The 21,978-nt window shown below is 41.4% G+C and overlaps 1 protein-coding gene across 3 annotated transcripts in view; it reads left to right on the top strand.

The window, feature by feature from the left end:
* MARCHF8 (membrane associated ring-CH-type finger 8) overlaps nt 1-21,978 on the top strand; it is a 363,845-nt gene that overhangs the window by 46,849 nt on the left and 295,018 nt on the right. Inside the window, exon 1 of one of the 3 annotated variants that reach the window (XM_082268179.1) lies at nt 18,005-18,156. The exons of the other annotated variants lie outside the window; for them this stretch is intronic. The gene's annotated coding sequence lies outside the window, so the exon portion shown is untranslated. Of the gene's footprint in view, nt 1-18,004; nt 18,157-21,978 lie in introns of those variants that run through there. 3 annotated transcript variants of the gene reach the window in all.

Raw genomic sequence — 21,978 nt, 5'->3', positions numbered from 1 at the left:
TGCAAACACTTTGCCACCAAATAGCGCAACATAATCGTGACTGGAGGCGATTTAGAGGAGAGACAATTAATGGCGAAGAGTACGCCCTTATTGTCAGTCCTAACACAAATCCTTTTGTTCCTAAATTGATTACCCCATAACTCTATCGCTACTATTATTGGGAATAATTCTAATAGAACAATGTTGCGAATGAGGCCGGATGCTTTCCATCTGTCGCACCATGGTGCTGCGCACCAATGCTTGCGCCAGATTGCTGCAAAGCCCTTCGAACCCGCTGCATCTGTGAAGAGCAGAAAATCCACATCCAGAATGAACTGCTCTTGCCAGATTGTGGATCCATTAAAATAAAGCAAAAATTGGAGCCAAACTAAAAAATCCTCCTTCATTTCACCGGTGATTCTAACATGAGACGAAGGGGATTTTAGACCTGCAGTAGCAGCGTAAATCCTTCTAGAAAAAATTTTACCCATTGGCATCACCCTTGAGGCAAAAGCCAATAAACCTAAAAGAGCTTGCAGTTTATTTAAACAAACCTTCTTTTGTCTGATCATCCATAACAGGGAGACTCGCAGCTTCTCAATTTTCTCCTCCGGCAGTCTGAATTCCATCTTTTCCGAATCTATCGTGATGCCTAAGAAAACTATATATTGGGATGGAAAAACAGTTTTTTCTTCGGCTAGGGGCACCCCGAATTTCATACAAATCTGCATAAAAACCTCCAGCAGATATGCGCAAGTGTTAGAAAAAACAGGACCTATAAATAAAAAGTCGTCCAGGTAGTGGACCAAAAATTGTGAACCCGTAATTTGAGAAACCACCCATTCTAAAAAAGAGGAAAAAGTTTCAAAATAAAAGCAGGATAAAGAACAGCCCATTGGTAGGCACTTGTCAAAATAAAATTCATCCCTAAAATAAAAACCTAAAGAATTAAAGGAATCAGGATGGATAGGTAGCAGGCGAAAGGCTGACTTTATGTCGGCTTTCGCCAACAAAGCACCCTGACCTGCTGACCTAAGTTTGACCAAAGCATCCTCGAAAGTTGCATAGTGAACAGATGCCATGCTGTCATCTATCTCGTCATTGAGGGAGCCATGCAAAGGGTATGATAGGTGATGGATCAACCTATATGTATTTGGCTCCTTTTCTGAACAATTCCCAAAGGTGAAATCCTGAAGTGTGGAAAAGGTGGTTCAGAAAAAGGACCCGCAAACCTACCCTCCCTGAGTTCCGTAAGAATTTTCTCAGCCACGATGGTTTGTAAACCATCAACTGATCTAAGATTATTGTGGATAGTACAACCTTTGCCTTTAAAAGGCGGTAAAGAAAACCCAAAAGCAAAGCCGTCAATTAGTAGGCGTGCTTTCTCCTGGTCTGGGTACCTGACTAACCAGGGGAACATTTCTGGGAGCCTCACTGGGGTGGTAGCTTTTTTGAACAGCTTGCTGGTTGTTGGACAGCTTTTTAAAGCATTTAAAAACCGGATGTGGCCCGGCGCAAAAAGCGCATTCGTGTCTAAACTTACACGATCCAGGCCATCTACACTGCGATTCGTTAAAATTGAAGCAGATACCCTTTTTAAAGGTCTGCCCGCCTGTAGATTGTGGATTGACAGGCTGTCTTGGGAGAAAGGACCGTTGTGGCAAAAACAGATCAAGCCACAAACCAACGTCCTTTACTCCCCATTTTAGGGAAGGTTGGACTGCTAACTTTTGTCTAAAGGCCACGTCATAGTGGAACCATGACGTTCCCCCAAAGTTTTTGTAAGCTTCCAGCACTATGTCCATGTGCTGGAACAAACCCACACTTTTCTTTGGGGCTTTTTCACACAAAACACTGGAAAATATCAGGAAAGCCTGTAACCAATTGTTAAATGATTTCGTTATAGGGCGTCTCCTCTCTTCTTCTTCTTTTTTCTCGGGTTTAGACACGAATTCTTTGGCAGAGGGCAACAATGACAGCATGTCAATATAAATTCCTTGCCAAATCTTCTCTTTCATTGATTCGGACAAGTGGTAACCTAGAGGGGATATCTCGCACACTAAAGGCTCTCTCAAACTTGTCTCGGGCAAATTTTGAGACTGAGCTATGTCAAAAGCAGAGTTATCCAAAGATGGGTTGCTAATTGACAATTCCCCACAAGGTGGCGCCAGAGAGGGATTGCTAACTGACAAAGAATTGCCAACAGCTAAACCACCACAAGGTGGCGCAGCCCAAACATTAGCAGGGGACGGTGACAATGTTTTCAAATGCCCGGACACATTCCTAAATTCCTGTAAAATATCTGACATCATTGAAAACATTCCTGCCATTTCTTGAGAAGAGGACTCACCCCTCAATGGCAAGGCTGGAATGCTGGCGCTAGGGACGTCTGCCGACGCTGCCCTGGTGGTGTTAGTGGCGGCCTCGGCACGACCTGCTGCCTCCGGAACCTCTGCTCCCGTCCTGCGTCCCGACGAGCTCCGGCTCCTCGATGTCCTCCTGGTGACGACCGCATCCTTTCTTCCGGACGACCTCTTCTGCGGCGACCGCCTCCGTGATGAACCGGAACCGCCACCTGTAGAGGGAGAAAAAGACTTCCGGGGCACCCTCGCTCTCTTTGCTGCCCCGGCCACCGTACCGGATATTACGGGCACTACGATACTGCGCATGTCCGGTGACCTCTCGTCTTCTTGCGATGCCGCCGCCAGGCGTGAACGGTCCTCCGTGGGTCTCCTCACTGCGCTCGCCGAAACGCCCGCGATGGCCATTGGGACCCGTCCTACTTCTGCTTCCACCGCGGCCGCACCGGATCCTGGCTCTTCTGACACAGGTAGCTGTAGGCAACGCCTGACCCAGGCTTCTCCACCCGCTTGACCGGCTCGCTCAATTAGTTGTCTGATAAGGCTCATGACGGCAGGGGTCCAGGGAGACAGTAGTACACTGGTCCTGAGGAGATGAAGTGACCAGGAGACCCTCAGTCACCGCTTAAATAGCCCCCCGCCGAGCCAGCTAGAACTGGATCCTAGTCAGGAGCATGGGGAATTCAGGCGGGAGTTCGGGGGGCGCGCGCTAATCTGCCTAGCGATAGCTTAGATAAGGGCGGGAAAGCAGTCATAATTTGAATTCTGCCCAGATACTCTACCTAAGAGCGGGAGAACTTGACCCAATTATTTACCCAGGTCAAAAGTTCATTCACTGACTCCTGACTGAAATAACTAGTCCTCAATAAACCTATGACTAACTTTGATACCACCTGAATTATTTAACTAACTAACCCCTTCTGCCATTCCATATAGAAGATGAGGGTTATATGAAACCCCATCTTCTTTATATTCTTGATCATTTGTGTACATTATTTTTTAAAGTGTTTTTTTAATTAGTCAATAGAGAAAAATATCCTCTGTTTCATCATTTGTTGCTCAGTTTTTACGCTTTTTTTATTCGCTTTTTATTTATTTATTTTTTTACTTTTTAAGGGGTTAGAAGTTGATTTATTTACTTATTTATTTTGTTGGGTTGAGGGTTAATTTTAGGGTTTGAGGTTTAGGATTAGATGTTAAAGCGGAGTTCCACCCTGGGAATACTTTTTTTTAATAAAAATACCTCCGGGACAGTCAGGGCTAGTACATTCCACAATGGATAGCCTCTGATCTGTCCCGGGTTGCACTTACCTTTTAGGACAAATACTTACCTTGAAAAAGTATTGTCCAGCGCTGCCATCTCAGGTGTGGGCAGCTTGAAGCCAGCGCGATCCTCTTCTGCGTCCTCTTCCGTCTTCTTCGGTCCCACTGAACTGACGTCGGGGCCGGTGCAGGTGCAATGATTCCTGGGAGCGATGACGTTCAGCTCCCAGGAATCATTGGAAAGCCAGGAAGGGACGACGGGCCGTGGCCGCCGAGGGGAGAAAGAAGGAAGTAAGGTAAGTATATTTTCTTCTCTACGAGGTAAGTAAAAAAAAAAAAAAATGCGATTATCCATTTGTTTTTCAGGTGACCCGGAGCGAGAAGATGGAGGTAAGTATCATTTTAGGGTGGAACTCCACTTTAATATTAGTGTTAGGGGTTAATATTAGGGTTAAGGGTTGGTGTCAGTTTTTTTTTTTATTTCTTTATTTGTGTAATTATTTTTATTTAACTCTAGCATTTGAGAAGAAAAACGTTCAGAAACGAATGCCAAAATGCTAGAATCAAGAGTTTCAATGCGAAGCTCTAGAAGTTTTTGAGCTTCAGGTGACTTGTAGTGGAGATGTAAACCAGAGAATAATTGTTTTTTTTTTTTTCTCCTGCAGTGTTTTGGAGCTTCAAAAGGTGTGAATGGGGCCTAAATGCATGTGGGCAGTTTGGAATCAAACACCGATGTACAGCCTCCAGCCACTGCATATTTTAGCGTGTCATAGATGACAGGCTGCTGGCAGCGGGGTTCAACCCTGCAACTTTGCCTCCTGGATGCCTGAAAATTTCGGGATTTGACGCTCACTGAGCAAACTGCCCGTGTCCATGAGGGTTATGGGTATTTTTTTATTGTTGACCTGCTCAGTGAAGATAAAGTGCAATTGTGTTATTGTCTAGTCTGTAAAACATCTGAACAATACTATTGTACCTTTAGTGCCGGTTCACATTGGTGCAATGCGGGAACCCTGCGAATCCACTGCGGGTTCCCGCATCGCTGGCAGTTCACACTGCCATATACGAACTGCTGGGAGTGTCAATACAAATTTAATGACACCCTTAGATTAGTTCTCATATCGCAATGCGAACTGTCAATTTGGACCGGAATCCGATCTGATTCTGGTGTGGACCAAAAAAGGGGTTTTGCGCGACTTTGGCCCGAATACGATGCAAATTCATACAGCCATACAATCTGGCTGAAATCGCATCGCACAGACATCGCATGTGATTTGCAGAGCATTGCACTGTGAATCACATGCGATGTCTGACATTGCCGGCACTTAGAAATATCCCTCCTGTTTAAATGAAAAGAATTGCATCATTGATGTTGTGTAAGCAGGGTAAAGTGTGTAAGTAGTTTTTATGTGCTTTTGTTTAGGTGTTTGTTAGGTTTAAACTTTTGATTTGATCATTTAGACCCCTTTTAAAAGAGTGGACTGATTTGGTCCAGCTGCCAATTTTTCTGTTTGTTCTCTATCGGGCGGCAGATGTCAGTGGACATGTATCTGCTGACACCCGCCCAGCATCTGATCCAATAAAAACCACAAAAAATAGATGTATAGCAGACATCCATCCAGCCTATCGTATCGGATGACAATTGGATGGAAACGGGCAGGCAGGACATTTCCATCCGACCGCTCCATAGAGGATAACAGGCTGTGTCACAGAATGGTCGTCCACCTGCTCAGCAGGGATCAGCCGAGAGATCCCCCGCCGAGCCAGCGGATTCTGCTTGGAGGGATCCATTCCATCTGAAAGGAACCTAATGATAAAATATATCTTTTGCAACAGCAACTGGCAAAAGCCACTGACTAACGTACCTTGTGTTGATTACCCCTCAAAGAATAAGCACACTTTGAGGCCACATTCATGCCTGCAAATTGGCCGGTTATTGTTTAGATGTAAAAAACCCCAGCGGGGGGTGGGGGTCCCGGCCCCCGGTAAGTAGCTGTAGGAGATAGCCCCATGGAAAGCAATGCTGCTGGCTCCAGCAGCTAATTGCGTCCACTTCCATGTATTCCAGGGTGGATTTGATTTAAATAAAGTTGATTTATCACAATTTAAATCACGAATAAAAAGGCTTGATTTAATTCGACTCGATTTTAAATCGTATTTTTAAAGAGCAACTGTCATCTCTGACCCGCTGTTGACTCACCAACAGTTCCATTCACTTTATTTGAACGGCTGGTGTTGCGGCAATGACACAACAAGGTGGGGGGACATGGCAGCAGGTGAGTGAATACCCACAAACAGGCGCTGCCATGATGGATCTGAAATGACAGGTGCTCTTTATATGTAAGGAATCATTCTTGCTGGTAGTTAGTGTGAAATTGTGTGAATGCATCAATGTTACAAAAAGTAAGGTCCATAAAGACATGGATGAGTGAGTTTTGGGTGGAGAAACTTGACTGGCCTGCCAAGAGTCCTGATCTCAACCCAATAGAATACCTTTGGGATGAATTAGAGCGGAGACTGAGAGTCAGGCCTTCTTGTCCACATTAGTGCCTGACCTCACAAATGCACTTCTAGAAGAATGCTCACACATTCCCATAGACACTTCTAAACCTTGTAGACCGCCTTCCCAGAAGAGTTGAAGCTTTTATAGCTGCAAAGGGTTGGCCAACTCAATATTGAACCCTACATACTAATAAACTGGGATGCCATTAAAGTTCATGTGCGTGTAAAGGCAGGCGTCCCATTACTTTGAGTATATAGTTTATGTGTTCAGTATGGACCACTTTTAATGTGGGATCAAGCTGCCAGCAAGATCCTGCAGAGATCTACTAAGACCGTGTGACTACTTCCCTTCCCTAAAATAACCCAACCCACCCTTCCCTTCCACAGATGCCTTTTATGCTTTGATTGGACAGTCGCGCGTCTCCTGTTTACATTGTTTGGTGAAAATCTTTACTGGCCTGGTTGCACCTGCACATTACATCCCCCTAGACTTCTATGGGTATGTGTCCCCCGACTGGAGAGCTACGGATGTGACCCCATAGAAGTCTATTGGGCTGTAATGTGCAGATGCAGCTACGATGTTGGAAGACCGCAAACCAGTGTTCATTTTGGCAGAAAATTTCGATTTAGTTTTAGTTATAGTCTTTTGACTAAAATACCATTTTAGTTTGCCGTATTTTAGTCGACTAAAATTGCGTTAATTTAGTTGATCAAAACACTTTATGCTATGAAAACCCAGCAAACCCAGGGCTGTTGGATTGAGGTAAGTATGCATCTGTGGAGGGGGGATGGGTTAGATTGAGGTAAAGGGGCAAAAAATAAGTGCACTCTGTTTTGAAATACACTTATCCATGAAATCAAAATGCAAATAGAAACCGATCATAATATACTGTATACAGAATGCCTCAGCAATGCGGAAACTCTGCTTATCACTGATGTTGTAAAGCACTTTACTTATGTTTCCTGCTTGGTTTTTTTTTTCTTTCATTTTTGAAATATCTGTGCTGCGTTTGAGATCCTGCAGCTAATATGAAGCCGGTTTACAGAATTCTTGAGAAAAGAAAATGGGAACAAAAGAAGAGTTGTTGCCTATAGCGATCAAACAAATTCCTTCTTTCAATTTCCCAAAGAGGAACTTTGATTGGTCAGTCTCTCTTGCAGTGTTCCTGTTTCGTTGTCTGTTTTTTCTACATTATTTTAATCTACGATGTTCTTCACTCTAACAAATTTACTATTAATTTGATATTGATATGGATTTACAATAGTTACAAAGCAGTACATTGAGTACCAGAGTACAGAAGTTGACAATGGGTACAGAAGGGTGTGGCAGGGTAGGGGTAGCAGTCCTGAGTTCCCAGAGCTGCCAAAGAAGAGCTAAAATAGACTTCACAGGGGCTCTGCCCCCCCCACCCCAAAGCACCTTGTCCCCATGTTGGCCCTACTGGCTGGTGGTTGTGGGGGTCTGCGGGCAGGGGGGCTTATCTGAATCTGGAAGCCCCCTTCAAGAAAAGGTGCCCCTGGATTCTGGCCCCTCACCCCATGTGAATGAGTATGGGGTACATTGTACGGTGGTACCGGAGAAAGAAGGCACGTTGGAGCTACGATCAGGGACATTCTTTATTTTTAATCTAGGACTTATCAAAAATCGTCTCTTGTTTTTTGCAACCCTACACTGTTGTTTTTTTATTTTTTGAAGTGGATGGGTAGGGGTACACATGGGTGGGGCTGGGATCGGGGGGCCCCCTTTTTCTAAAGGGGGCTTCCTGATCCCAATAAGCCCCCTGCCCCTGGACTCACACAACCACTGGCCAAGGTTGTGGGGAAGAGGCCCTTGTCCCCATCAATATAAGGATAAGGTGCTTTGGGGTGTTGAGGGCATGCATCCTGGTATAATTGGGGGGGGGGGGGCGCTCGCTCAGCCCCTCCCATTCCTAACCTGCTGGGCTGCATGCTTGGATAAGGGTCTGGTATGGATTTTCCTTTCTTTTTTTGTTTTTTTTCACAATTTTTGCCGGCAGTTTCTTTTTCCTTCTTCTTTCTTCTTCTTCTTTTCTTCTTCTTCTTCCTTCTTCTTTTTTTCTTCTTCTTTCTTCTTCTTCCTTCTTTTTTTCTTCTTCTTTCGTCTGCTTCTTTCGTCTTCTTCTTTCGTCTTCTTCCTTCTTCTTTCTTCTTTAGTTTTTTCTTTTTGTTCTTTCTTTTTCCAGCTGAGTCAGTTAAGGACGCGGTGGCCAGCTTCCTGGCCCACTCCTTAGAAACCAGCTACAGTGTTTTTAAAGGGGAAAAAAACACAAAATGCATAAAAAAAATTACATAAAAAACGCAACACTTGTTATTCTGGTGCGACTCCATTGAAGTCTATTACACTCAAAACATGGGAAAGAAAGTACCCAACACTTTCCAAACACATAGATGTGAAATGTACCATAGGAAACCATGTTAAATGGACTGTTGTGCTTTAATGTAAACTGCACCTAAAAATGCATAGGTGTGAATGTAGGGTGAGTCCAGAGAGGTTTTAACCTTTTCAACTCTATCCAAAACCAAAAAAAGTTGAGCAAATGTTATAATGGTAAAATTTGGGCTTGTCCAATGTGGAATCATGGATTGCTGCCAGGGGTCATTAAAATATTAACCTATTCTTAAACCCCTTCATGACAGAAGGTAAACGCCTGAACAGAATTTTGCAACTTTGACGTGTTCTAGTAAAACTTTACATATCATTGCAGCTACTTAATGTATCCAGGTGAATTTATACCTTGGTTTTTTTTTTTTTTGGTTTTTTTTTGGACAACTTGAATGAATACCTCCCCTGATTTTTAGTTTTTTTTTTTTTTATAATATTATAGGAAAACTGCCTCAAAAAATAGTAAAAAAAAAAATCATAAAAATAAATAAATAAATTGGCTGTATATTTCTTGTTATTACCATAACCTACTGTCAAAGGACAGCCCAGAAACGATGGTGCGCAATTTGCTTTTTATATGTTGCACCACTGACATTGACAGTAACTGACACTGATGCTAAATTTAAAAATGCATTTTTTTTTAATCCTACCAAAAATACGCTGACCTTGACCCTAAACCTAACCCTGACTGACCTAGAAAAAACATGATTTAGTGCCGGTTCACACATATGCGATGGTAGACCTTGCATGTGATCGGGAGTGCACTGCTCTGCAAATCACATGCGATGGCTGTGTGTTGCAAATTCAGCTGTACAGATTGTATGGCTGAATTTGCATCGCATTCAGACCAAAGTCGCACAGGACCCTTCCTTTTATTTCCGCACCAGAATCGGATGACAAGGGTGTTCATGTCCGAATTGACTGTTCGTACTGCGATATGCAAACTGATCTGGGGGTGTCGTTAACTTTGTATTGACACCCCCAGCGATTTGCATATGGCAGTGTGAACTGCCTTTGAGTAGAGTGCTATGCGGGAAGCTGTAGTGGATTTGCAGGGTTCCAGCATCGCATACATGTGAACGGCCACTTAGCGATTTTCTTACTTTTTCTTTTTATTTATTTTTACCATACACTGTTCTTTACATTTTTCTCCTCTAGTAACAATGTATATTTATCTTTCTACAATGGAGAGGATAAAACACACATGGGGCAGGCTTTACAGTATTTACAGTGACTGATCACGGTGATAGCCAATTACAGACTATCGCAGCCATCAGTTGATAGAGCGCACGCTGGATCTCATACCAACTTTCAGGAACTGGGAGATCGGGGGCGCTCTCAGCACATGCACAACCACTTCTTCCGCATATTTGTGTACAGTACAGTCAGTGGGAAGGGGTTAACAAGCAGCAAAAGGGCTTAAAGAGGAACTTTACCCAAACTGGGAAAATGGAAACAAAAGCACCATTAATAATCGTGTAAAATGCCAATGTAAAAAAAGATATTTACTGTTAAATGCTGGCTGTTGTTTTAGTGGGCACGTTTGCACTTTCATCTTTTCAGCTCATAAAATGCTCATCTCTGAAGTCTCAAAATGCCCAACAAGCAAAATCCCATTCATTTCAATGGCCACTGTTCACATATGAGCATTTTGTTGCCTAAGGCAAAACACATGAAGCTCAAAAATGACATGAGTTTCTTTTTTGGCAGATTACAAGTGTTTTTGTTAGATGTCAATACCTGCAAAAAACGCCTGAAAAACGCCCAAAAAAGCCTGAAAACGATAGGCTCAGGTGTGAATGGAGCCTTAAGTGTAAGTCCACCCTAACACTAAAACCCCTGCATCTACAGACATCCACGATCTAACAGTAACCTATCTAGCCCTGTAAGGAAGAAATCAGTATACTTACCTTTTTTGAAGCCGATCCGACCTGATCCCACGCTGAGCTGTCAGCCGCGACTTCGCTGTGGAGGAGGGTGCAGAGGACACATCCGACAATGGAAGCCCCATAGTAAGTCTATGGGTGACATCACTTCCCATTCATTTCACAGCCATTGTCTGCTGTGTCCTCTGCAGAGCTTCCGCAATTGGAGACTGGATCCGATCAGCTTTAAAAAAGGTATGTATACTGATTTCTTCTTTATGGGGTTAGATAGGTTGGTGTTAGATCATGGATGTCTGTAGATGAAGGGATTTTAGTGTTAGGGTGGACTTACACTTTAAGGGCTAGTTCACACCACATGAAGTCCAGTGCGTTTTTCTTTTAGCCACTTGCCGACCGCCGCACGACTAGTTACTGCGGCCGTTAGCCCCTCACAGGCAAAGCGTCGTAGGACTACGTCGCTAGCCTGTGAGGCTCTAGGGAGCGAGCGCGCGCCGCTGGAGGCGCGCTCCCGCTCGGTCACAGACCCCCCCCCCCGCGCGTGTGTGCCCGGCGGACCCGATGTCCGCCGGGCACTCGCGATTGTCCGTTACAGCGGGAGAAAGGCAGGCAGCTAATGTAAACAAAGCCGCCTGTCATTCTCCCCTGTGTAAGAATAGAGATCATACGGTTCTGCTATGTAGGACCGTTGATCTCTGTTCTTACACCTCAAGCCACATCCAATCACAGTTAGAAGCACACCCCTAGGGACACACTTAACCCCTCCCTCTCAAAATAAGTTAACCCCTTCACTGCCAGTGTCATTTTTACAGTAACAGTTCATATGTATAGCACTGATTACTGTAGTAATGTCACTGGTAACCCCAAAAGTGTAAAAAATGTCAGTCAAGGGTCCGATCTGTCCGCCGCAATGTTGCAGTCCCGAAAAAAAATCGCAGATCGCCGCCATTACTCGTTAAAAATAAAAAAAAAAACAAAAATGGCAATCTTTTCCTTAGTTAGTAAAGGGGATAACTTTTGCGCAAACCAATCAAAATACGCTTTTTGCGTTTTTTTTTTTTTTTACCAAACATATGTAGCATAAAACAAATTGGCCTAAAATGTTAAAAAATTTTGATTTTTACATTTTTCTTTGGGGGAATTTCATATAAAAAAATGTGAAAAATATTGTTATTTTTGCAAAATTGACGCTCTTTTTTTGTTTATAGCGCATGATCAAAAAATCGCACAGGTGATCAAATACCACCAAAAGAAAGCTCTGTTTGTGGGGGAAAAAAATACGTCAAATTCGTGTAGGTACAGCATCGCACGACCGCGCAATTGTCCGTTAAATTCACGCAGTGCCGAATCGCAAAATAGCCCCTGGTCAGAAAGGGGGTAAAATCTTCCAGGGCTTAAGTGGTTAATGAAGAGAGCTAACACCGCTTAGGCCAGTCAAAGTCCACGATTCAAGGTGGGTGCTGAACCTCGGCTCGCCACAAAGAGAAGCATGAAAGAAGAAAATGGTTGCACACCACCATGGAATCCAATGAAGAAAAGTGGTAGTCGTGTGAAACGCGTCTACTGTCCTACCCTGCTGTACCTTGTACAACTTATGTGAATAAAGATCTTTTCTTCATTGGATTCCGTGGTGGTGTGCGACCATTTTCTTCTTTCATGCGTTTTTTTATCTGCATCAAAAACACATGGAAAGTAGGTTATATGGTTTCTAATGGTGTAGTTTACACCATTGCAGTTAGTTTACGGGTGTTCCAGTTCCATAAAAAAAAAAAGAACCTGCTGCATTTTCTTTTCCTGGACTGTCCTGAAATGCATTAAAATGTATTGGAAAGCATCAAAAATGCATCAGACCCTAGTACAGTGAAAAGACAGGAAAAAAGCATCTGGAATAAATCCGTAAAAACATCAACAACGCACTGTAACGCGTCAAAAACGCGCATGCAGAAATTCATCTGGAACAGATCTGGAGTGCGTTTTTTGTGGTGTGACCAGACCTAAAAGAATCCAGGAAAATGATCGCCTGCATTTACCAGTACATTTCTATTTTTAGGTTGGTATATTACATTTTCATTGGTGCCTATACCAGGTAGTAATCTGTCCCTTTACCTCCTAGTATTCTATGCCGCCCACCATGATGATTCCCTGTTCAGTCTGTACTTAAGCCAGGGAGTCCTATTGTTTCCATAGCATCAGCAATGTGTAAATAAATGCAGTTCTGTAGAGTGATGGGTGCACACGCTGCCAATTACACCACATCACTTTGGCCTAAGTTAGAATTGCTAAATGAAGCAGAAGCAGAAAAAAGGTATTTATAAAATAGAAGAAAGGAAATTAGGTGTCATTTAGTGAAATCCTATTGGAAAACATTTATATTAATCAAAAGTGACACTAGATTCTGGTTTAGAAAAAACTCAAGCACATATTGTTAACTCTGAAAAGTAGATTTGTTTGTTCTCGACCTCCTCCAGACCTTTTCTTTTTTTGTTAGTCGCTGTGATCCGGCTTTCTATTAGAGGGTGTCTACCTTTACTGTAATACAGAAAAGACTTTAACGGCTGCCACTCAGATCCCAAAGTAAAGGAAAAAATATGACCCCAAAGTAAAGGAAAAAATATGACGCATAAAATATACAAAATGTTATTCATAATTCGTTAAGTCCCGGTTTACACTTATGCGATGCTGGAACCCTGCGAATCTACTGCATTCCCAGCGTAGGCAGTTCACACTGCCATATGCGAATTGCTGGGGGTGCCAATTCAAAGTTAACGACACCCCCAAATCAGTTCACATATCATGTTTCTCTTTAAGCTTTAAGATAGAAGTTTCATAAAGTCTTTTGAATAATTATGATTTGCTTTTGACATGATACAGGATCTCCTGAGGAAGCCAAGTTTGGTGAAACGCGTAAAAATCAAGCTTCACCCAGCCTCCATCACTAAGCCCTCTAGTATTTGTTTGTTACATGGAATTTTTGTTATATGAACTGTATGTAGCTCTTGGGCTAGAGATTGTATACAGGGGTCACTGCTACCCTATTTGGGATGAATATTTACATCTTGTATGGATATTATAAGGTTTTCTAGTGTTTTAATGAATTATGAATACAATTTTGTATATTTTATGCATCAGATTCTAGTGCTCTAAGAAAAAGAAAAAAAAAGAAAATATTTTTTCCTTTTAACGGCTGCCACTCATAACCCCAAAGTAAAGTATTTTTCTGTATTGCAGTAGAGTTTTGCACTTTTCTTTTTTGGATGTGGGTCAATAGATTGTACTTCACATGGTATTTTTAGGGTGTCTACCTTTTTTTGTTTTCAATCATTTCACTGTATGTAGGAATATAGCCACCCTCTCTTGCTCGCTTGCTCCCAAGATGAACTAGGGACTATGGGATTTGTAGCGTACATAGAGCAGTGCATGTGTCCACAACCAACGTGCATTGCTCATTCCAAACAAACAGTAGTGTAGGGGCCAATGGTAGAGGTTCGGGAGGTCACAGAGGGTGTTACAAAGGAGCAGAAAAAAAATATGTAAACTTTTTAATGAAAAAAAAAAGATTCAAGGCCATAAAGTAGTGAATGTGTATGGATTATTTTTGGAGAATAAGGATTTAGTTTAGTCAACTTAAAATAGAATGAAGGTCCACTTTAAAAACAATCCTCTCTGGCTGCTTGCACTTTGTTGTAACTCCTTTTCAAAGATTACAACAAAGACCATAAAGTTGGGTCTCAATCTTTTTGAGCAATTTAGTAACCCCTGCAGTGTGTTTGCATTAAAGGGCTGATCGGTTACTAGATTCTGGTCCAATAAAATACTAAGAAAAGAGCTAAGATTTCAGTACTTTTGTTGTAAACGTTGAAGAGGAGTTTCTCTACAATTCCTACAGCTAAATAGGTGAGTAATAAAGGCAGAAGTGTTTTTTTTTTTTTTTTTTTTTTTTTATTGTTTTCTGCTTGTTTAGAATATGTAAAGACTTTAGTGTACACATTCTAGGCACATGTTCACTTTAGGTTAACCTTTGCTGCAACTACCATGAAGTTGAGTTGCTGCATCTATGTGTTTTTGTATCTTGCACCATATAGAAAGGCACATGTAGTGGCAAAGGGCTTTCCATGGGGAAGGTGTCTGGACGGCTACTCTATTTATTTATAGAGGATCTAATAAGCAGCTGAGTATCCGACTCTTCCAGACAGAGGGCTTTCATTTCTTTCCTTTTAGAGACCAAAATAATATAGGTATGGTCCCAGAACATAATAGTAAACCTAATAGTCATATTTTCCACTGATGTTTAGATATTACCTACTGAAATGGCTGCGGCTAATGACAGTTTTGCTAGCTGACTTTGACTTACAGAATTAAACATATGAATATAAACAGCTGAAGATGCCTTAAAAATAGTTATGGCACTAATAATAGTGAACAAAAGTTGTAATTGGCAGAAGGAAGTAAAGGGTTATAAATGATCAGCATTATTTTTATTCTTATTGTTATTAATATATATTTTTTTTTTTTTTTGCAAGGTTGAACATTTTTAATTACAAAAGGCATTGATGATCTATTTTTTTTTTCTTTTTTTGCATGTCTGAACTTTTCATTATCCTATTTTTTTATTTCTTTATTTTTTTTTTTTGTCTGCAATACAAAACTTCTCTTCATTTGCAATTGAATCCCTCATGACAGTGCATGTATGCAGCCGCAGGACAGGTTGTCCTCCAAAGCCCAGTAGCACATATTTGTGTTGGCTGTCTTGTTCTGGGGCAGTCTAGGGGACATTGATTCCCCTAGAAATGTGACTAAGCTTGTCACCATCAGTTCACAATCAACTACTGCGAGCCAATGGTCGCACTGCGCAGCCAATCGTATTGAGGATTGGGAGCCCCGCTCTCCAGTATCTGGACATCATGGCCCGCACTGGCTTAATTCGCCATAAAGGGGGATAAAGTATATCTCTAGCCAAAACAATGTTTTTGATCTTTGGATAAAGTGATAGAGGATTAGAAACTCTGACAAGTTTTTGTTGTAAAGCTTTCGTCATCAGGGCCCTCCTAACCTGCTTGTCCTGTAACTGTACTGTCTCCCTTTATAATTTAAAGCACTGTGCAAACTGTTGCCGTTATAGAATTCCTCTATATTAATAATTGCCGTCTTTTTGTCAGGGTGACTATTGTCATCAGGGCAGAAGTTGGCAAATGCTACAGTTGTCACCTGAGGAGGAATTGAGGAAAATCTTCCAATGGGGACACCTGTTCTTGTGACATTTGTCCAAGCGGGGGTTTACTCCTCACTTGGCAGATATTTCCACTCAGTTCCTGTTGTGATTCCAGGACAATAGAAATAAATCTTCACAATGAGACCGAGACCAAAACCAAACTGAAAGGTGTTCTAATTCTCCAGCATTCCATTAAAAAATGATGTAAAGGCTTTGGCTTTAGATACTCCTGAACAGAGCCAGGAAAAGTCAATAGGTGACCATGCTAATTTCCACTGTTGATAGCTTTTTATATGTCATAATTGTATTTATTGTGTGGGATACTTCTGGTCTTTGCAGTGCCTGACTTTTTAGCCTACCTTCCTTTCATAAGCATTCCCACAGTGACATTAATCAGACAATATTTTGTGTTAATAGTTGTACTTGCTGTGCCAGTGGCACAGTGTATAAATAGTGATTGCATATAATGGCTCATATTCACTTTGGCAGTGGTCAGCATATGTGGGAACATTTATTTACTAACTTTTCATCTTACTTAGACTAAACCTGAGGTTCGAATTAAGTTGAATTCCCAATTAGTATATACATATATATACAGTACATCAATCCGATGGGTTGCCACGGCAGTCTTTGTTTGAGATAAATACTCGGGTGCTTAGCCACAAAGAGATCTATGCAAAACCAAAAGTGGTATGGAGACGCTCACGGGTCTTGCAGAGCAGTAGCATTTTTTTATTGCCAGCATTTCAATAAAGCTCAGTCCATCTTTCTCAAGACACTATCACATCGAAGTGAATAGAACAGGTCTTGAGAAAGAGACTAAGTTTTTTTTTTTTTTTTTTTTTTTTTTTTTAGAAACGTTGACTGTAAAAAAAAAAAAGTGCCTCTATACCACTTTTGGATTTATATGCATCAATCCGCACTATGATTATTTTGACAAAAATCTGATATATATTTATATATTTTTTTTTTATTTATTAGATTTTTATATAATATATATATTATAAGATATAATATAATAAAATATTATATATATAATATTTATTATATTATATCTTGTATAATTTATTATATTATAGCTTATATAATATCTTATATCTTATATAACATATTATTATATTATATCTTATATAATATATTTATATTGTATAAAAATCTAATGAATAAATAAAAATGTGTGTGTGTATATGTTATATAATTCGTTTTTTTTTTTTTTACAGTCAACGTTTCTAAAAAAAAAAAAAAAAAAAAAAAAAAAGCTATAGATATAGATCTTTTATTTATTTTTTTAACTGATTTTAAGTGCTAGCAAAGTTGTGACTGTTTTATTGATTTGGGTTCTGCAGCAGGAATTAGTGATGGTTGAGTGGTAGGGTTGAAGATGCAGTGGGAATGAGTGAAGACCAAGGAATAGGACATCCAAAAAAGCAATGGGTGTCAGTGATGGCAGAGTGGGATTGCCGAAGAGGCAACAGGGATCTTTGATGGCAGAGTGGGATGGCTGAAAAGGCTATGGGGATGTGGGATGACTGAAGAGGCAATAGGAATCTGTGATAACGGAATGGGATGGATGAGGAGGCAATGGGAATCCTTGATGGTGCAGTGGCATAGTTGAAGAGGCACTGAGAATTTATGATATTGCAGGCAAGGAATATCCGTGATTGTGGATTTGGGTGGCTGAAGAGACCATATGGATCAGTAATGGCTGAGTGGGATGGCTTAAGAGGCAACAGGGATCGTTGATGGCAGAGTGGGATGGCTGAAGAGGCAATGGGGATGTGGGATGGCTGCAGAGGCAAAAGGAATCTGTGATGACAGAATGGGATGGCTGAGGAGGCAATGGAGATCATTTAATGGTGCAGTGGCATAGTTGAAGAGGCATTGGGGATTAGTGCTGTAGGATGGCTGTAGAGGCATAGAATATCAGCGATTGTGGATTTGGGTGGCTGAAGAGACCATATGGATCAGTAATGGCAGAGTGGGATGGCTGAAGAGGCAATGGGAATCGGCAGTTGTGGATTGGGATGGCATGATGGTGCAGTGCAATGACTGAAGTGCTAAGGGAGATCAATGAATGCAGAGTGGGTTGGATAAAGATGCAACAGTCTTCAGCTACAGTAAAGACTACTGGTCAGATCATTTGAGATATGGTCTATAATATTTAAAGGTCCTTGTCACCAGGACCTTTACTGATAATTTTGTTATGTCCCACTCTCCTTGTTAGCTGCTGCTTGACAAGACTGTCTCTCTTTAGTCATTTTCTTGTCTCTTAGCTGAGCGATAACATTCCCATTAACAGTGCCAATTTATGATCCAATTTTCTGTGTTTTTCTAAGGCAGCCATTAATTGGCCAGACGGTACACAGGAGCAAACCAAAGAGGGATGTGAAGAGCGCCCTACAGAGAAAAAGTTTTCTGGGGCAGTTGATGGGAGCAGGGTCACAGCGGAGAACAAGGATTGAAGGTGATGGACACAAGATTGAATATGCTACAACCTAAGAAACATCTAACATTACAGTGAATGCAGCTGGCATTGGAAAACTTTGACTTTGCTTAGTAAGTGTTAGTTCACATGCCTCGGTTTGCTAAAACTCCCCAGGTGATGTGTGTACACAACAAGCTGCCTTTTGTTAACCATTGCGTGTTACCTTCTTACTTTCTTGCAACTCCGTGAGTGATAGAATTATTACTTGAAAAAAAATGCTGCAGGTCACTTTAAGTAATGCTTGTAGGCCCAACAAAACAAGTAAAAACCTGCCTCCGTCATATGTGTATATCCTAAAAGTGATGAAAGAATGTTATCTGCACATAGTGCCTAGTCATGCTTCTACACGTATACTGGAATCCCTTAAAGGACACCTTTATGCAAATCCTAATTTCTCCAGCACCTTCCTGTTAGTCCATCACAATGGTGAAGTTGACCTTACTAACCAGTAGGGCATTGCTAGAGGAAGAAAAGGTTGGGCTAGATATTTATTTTTGGGCTCCAGGGGCCCTGCACCTGTACCTGTCAATCTCAGGTGTATGCGTGAATCCTTACAGACGATCTGTATCCATTCACTCATATTGGCTGCCTACATGCAGCTACACACTAGTACAAAAAGGTAAATAAGCAGCTCTGCATGCTATAAGGGACTAGTGATAGTGCACTATGTAGCATATTGCTATAATGGCCTGAGTTAATATGTTAAAGCAGAGCTTCACCCAAAAGGGGATTTTACGCTTTAATGCCTCCTCCACCCGCTCGAGTACCTGTCAAACCAAAGCCTAGGCGATCCGAGCGGAAGTTACTCCCCACTCACCACAGTCTTCTGAGACACAACACAGGTCCCAGAAGACTGCAGGACTGTTCAAAAATGCATGGCTTTAAATTTGTTCTGGTCAGTGACTAGAAAGCATTAGAGAGGAGAGGCCTTCCTGAAGAGATGGGTTTTCAGGGATCACTTAAAGGTGGATATAGTAAGGAGTTCCAGAGGATGGGAGAGGCTCTGGAGAAGACCTGGAGGCGAGCATTAAGGGGTTGACCAGGGAGCTAGAGAATAGGACTTCTTGGGAGCAAAGAGAGCGGTTTGGTTGGTATTTTGAGACCAGGTCGGTGATGTAGCTGAGAGAAGACTTGAGTGGCCTTATGGGTGTTTAGTGTTTTGGACTTTATTCGTTGGGGGAGTGAAAGCCAATGGAAGGATTGTCATAGAGTGGTAGCAGACACTGAATGGTTGGTAAAGTGGAATAGTCTGGCACTGGCATTCTTGGTGGACTGAAGGTTTGAGTAGTGAGTTCCAAAACTTTACGTAAGATATCACCAGGGATTGAATTTGTAGATTTGTGGTGTTGGTTAAAAAGGGGTCTATTTTGGAGGTTAAGGCGGCAATATTAGGACAGTGATTGGATGTGGGACCATAAGGAGACTTCAGAGTCAAGGATTACTTCTAGCACCCTGGCGTGCAGGGAGGGGACTGATCGTTGTGCCATTGATCTCGATGAAGTCAGGGGAGAGGGTAAATATTATGAGCTCCATTTTTGGATAGAGTGGGTTTGGGGAAGTGGTCTGACATTCATATCAGGAGTTCTGACTTAAAACAAAACTTTTTTTAATTCTATCCAATTAATCATTTGATTTATGCATATTTTACACACTGTGCAGCCACAGCCAGACAGGGGACATCCTTATTTCCTGATTTCAAGTTTGTGGCTTACTATGTCGCCTCTCCGCTTGCAGCAAGATCACTGTACAATGAATCAGCAGCATCACCTCTGTGCACTTATTAGTAAGCTGTAAAGCTGACCTAGTAATAGTAAGTCAGGAAGTAGCAGTGACCATTCTAACAGATGTCTGCGTATCACAAGATTGGCGTGCCAAAAATCACTCATCCATTGGAAAGTTAAAAATTAAAACCCAGCTCTTTAACCTTTTTCCCTGTCAGAGTTTATTTTATCTTGCATAAACATATTAAATGTGCAATATTTCCAGGAAATTGCTCTTTAAAGAGGATCTCCGGTCTTGTTAAAAAAAAAAAAAATAAATAAAGTCCGCTACTACAAATATTGTAGCTGCTGACCTTTAATAAAAAGACACTTACCAGCCCAGAGATCCAGTGTTGTCCTTACCTGGGCCTGTACTTCACTGGTCCTGGGGTTCCCAGTGCCACCCTGTTGACTGTGGGAAGCCGACTGGCTGACAGTTGGCTCCTCCCTGTGCATGAATGAGACACACTGTGCTTTTTAAATAGTCCCGCAGCCTCCTGGGACACGTCACAGGTCCTCCCACAGACTGGCGGATGGCGGGGGTGGGGCGAACTGTCAAAACTGGGTACCCACTCCCAGAAAAAACAAAATGAGTTTACAAGGAGGATGAGGATAAGAGGAATTTCTCTTTTCACGTGAAGTTCCACTTTCAACCCCAAAACCTTATACATTTTCTAAAGGCAGAATACCTGTAATATTAAATAATAGATGATTTTTTGTGTATTTGCACACCTATTAGGCGAACCTATATTAACAGAAAAAATACACTCAAAATAATTTAATGCACACTTATTCAATCAAACCTACACATTTTCTGTTAAACGTGAAAGATGAGATTGAGTCAAGAAAATAAATATCAGATCTGTCAGGATTCAAAACTGAGCGTGCCCACGACACAATCAACTTTGTTACCCAAAATTGTGTACTGGTGACCCTTTAAAAGTCTTCACAGGTCATAAACTTGGAGTTCACCATAAACGACGTTCCTACAATTATTTTCTTTATTTCAGGTTTGGCTATGCACTCATGTGCACCATGCGTAACGTGCAAGGGGGCTTCAAATTTTTATTTTTGTTTGTTTTATAATAAATGTTTTAATTATTTATTTTTTGTTTACTTAGTTGTATTACAAGGGGGGTAATAAGCCCCTATGCGATGGCACTTTTTTTTAAGCGAAAGGCATTTATGTGAAAACATCAGGGGTCTTTAGAAGCGCAGATACCTCCCCTGTACAGTAAGGCTCCATGCACACTAGCGTTTTTAGGCTCCTAGATGCTATTATGAGCATTTTTATTCTGCTCCTAGAAGCTAATAGTGTTATCCCATTTGTCCATGCACACTATTTTATGCTAGAGCATTTTTTAAGCTTCAGCGTTTAAGAGCAGAAAAAAAATAGTTTTTGTAGAGTTTTTGGGAGCATTTTTCTGGCAGAAAAAATGGTAAATGATGGTAAATGCTCCGAACGGCTTCTTCTTTTTTTTTTGGTGTACTGTAAAAACGCTAATGCTCCTAAACGCTACTACAAAAAACGCTATTATCTGCATTTTATCTAGTTTTTTTTTTTTTCTCTAAAAAAGGCTATTGTGCATGGAGCCTTAAGTAGATGCTGTGTCATTGATCTGCTGCTTCACCAGGTTATCCTAACTGGGAATGGACAGCTTTGAACCCAGAAGTGCTCATAGCTTAGTACTAGTGGTTTCATACTCCAGAAGAGAGGTTTTTCCTCCGTATTTTTCCGCTCGCCATCTTATATGATGGGACAGGGGACACACATGAAAACCACTGTAGAAGCATTTGGGCTGCTTTACAGCCACTGGGTTGCTTCTATAGTATAGCCAGCAACCTGCACTTACCAAGTAAACAAATTCACTGCTATCATTGTAGCTGTGAGTTTGTTTTCATGCCACTACTGCCTTCACCATAGTAGTTGTGGCAGTGAAAGGCTTATGTGATAGGATGCATTCTGTTGTGTTTTTAGTATTCAATAGTTTTTTATTGATTTTAAACAACACATTACAATAGTAAAACATAAAATAGAAAATATAGAAAAAAGGGGGTAGCATGCGAAAAGGCATCCTGTACCAGAACAGTGCATATCAAAACATGGCTCAAAACAGTATTGGCAACTAGCAA

The sequence above is a fragment of the Pelophylax lessonae genome (assembly GCF_965119305.1).
Source record: "Pelophylax lessonae genome assembly, chromosome: 9".
Classification (NCBI taxonomy): Eukaryota; Metazoa; Chordata; class Amphibia; order Anura; family Ranidae; genus Pelophylax; species Pelophylax lessonae.
Note: the sequence above shows the minus strand (reverse complement) of the source record. Positions and strands in the feature narration are given on the sequence as shown.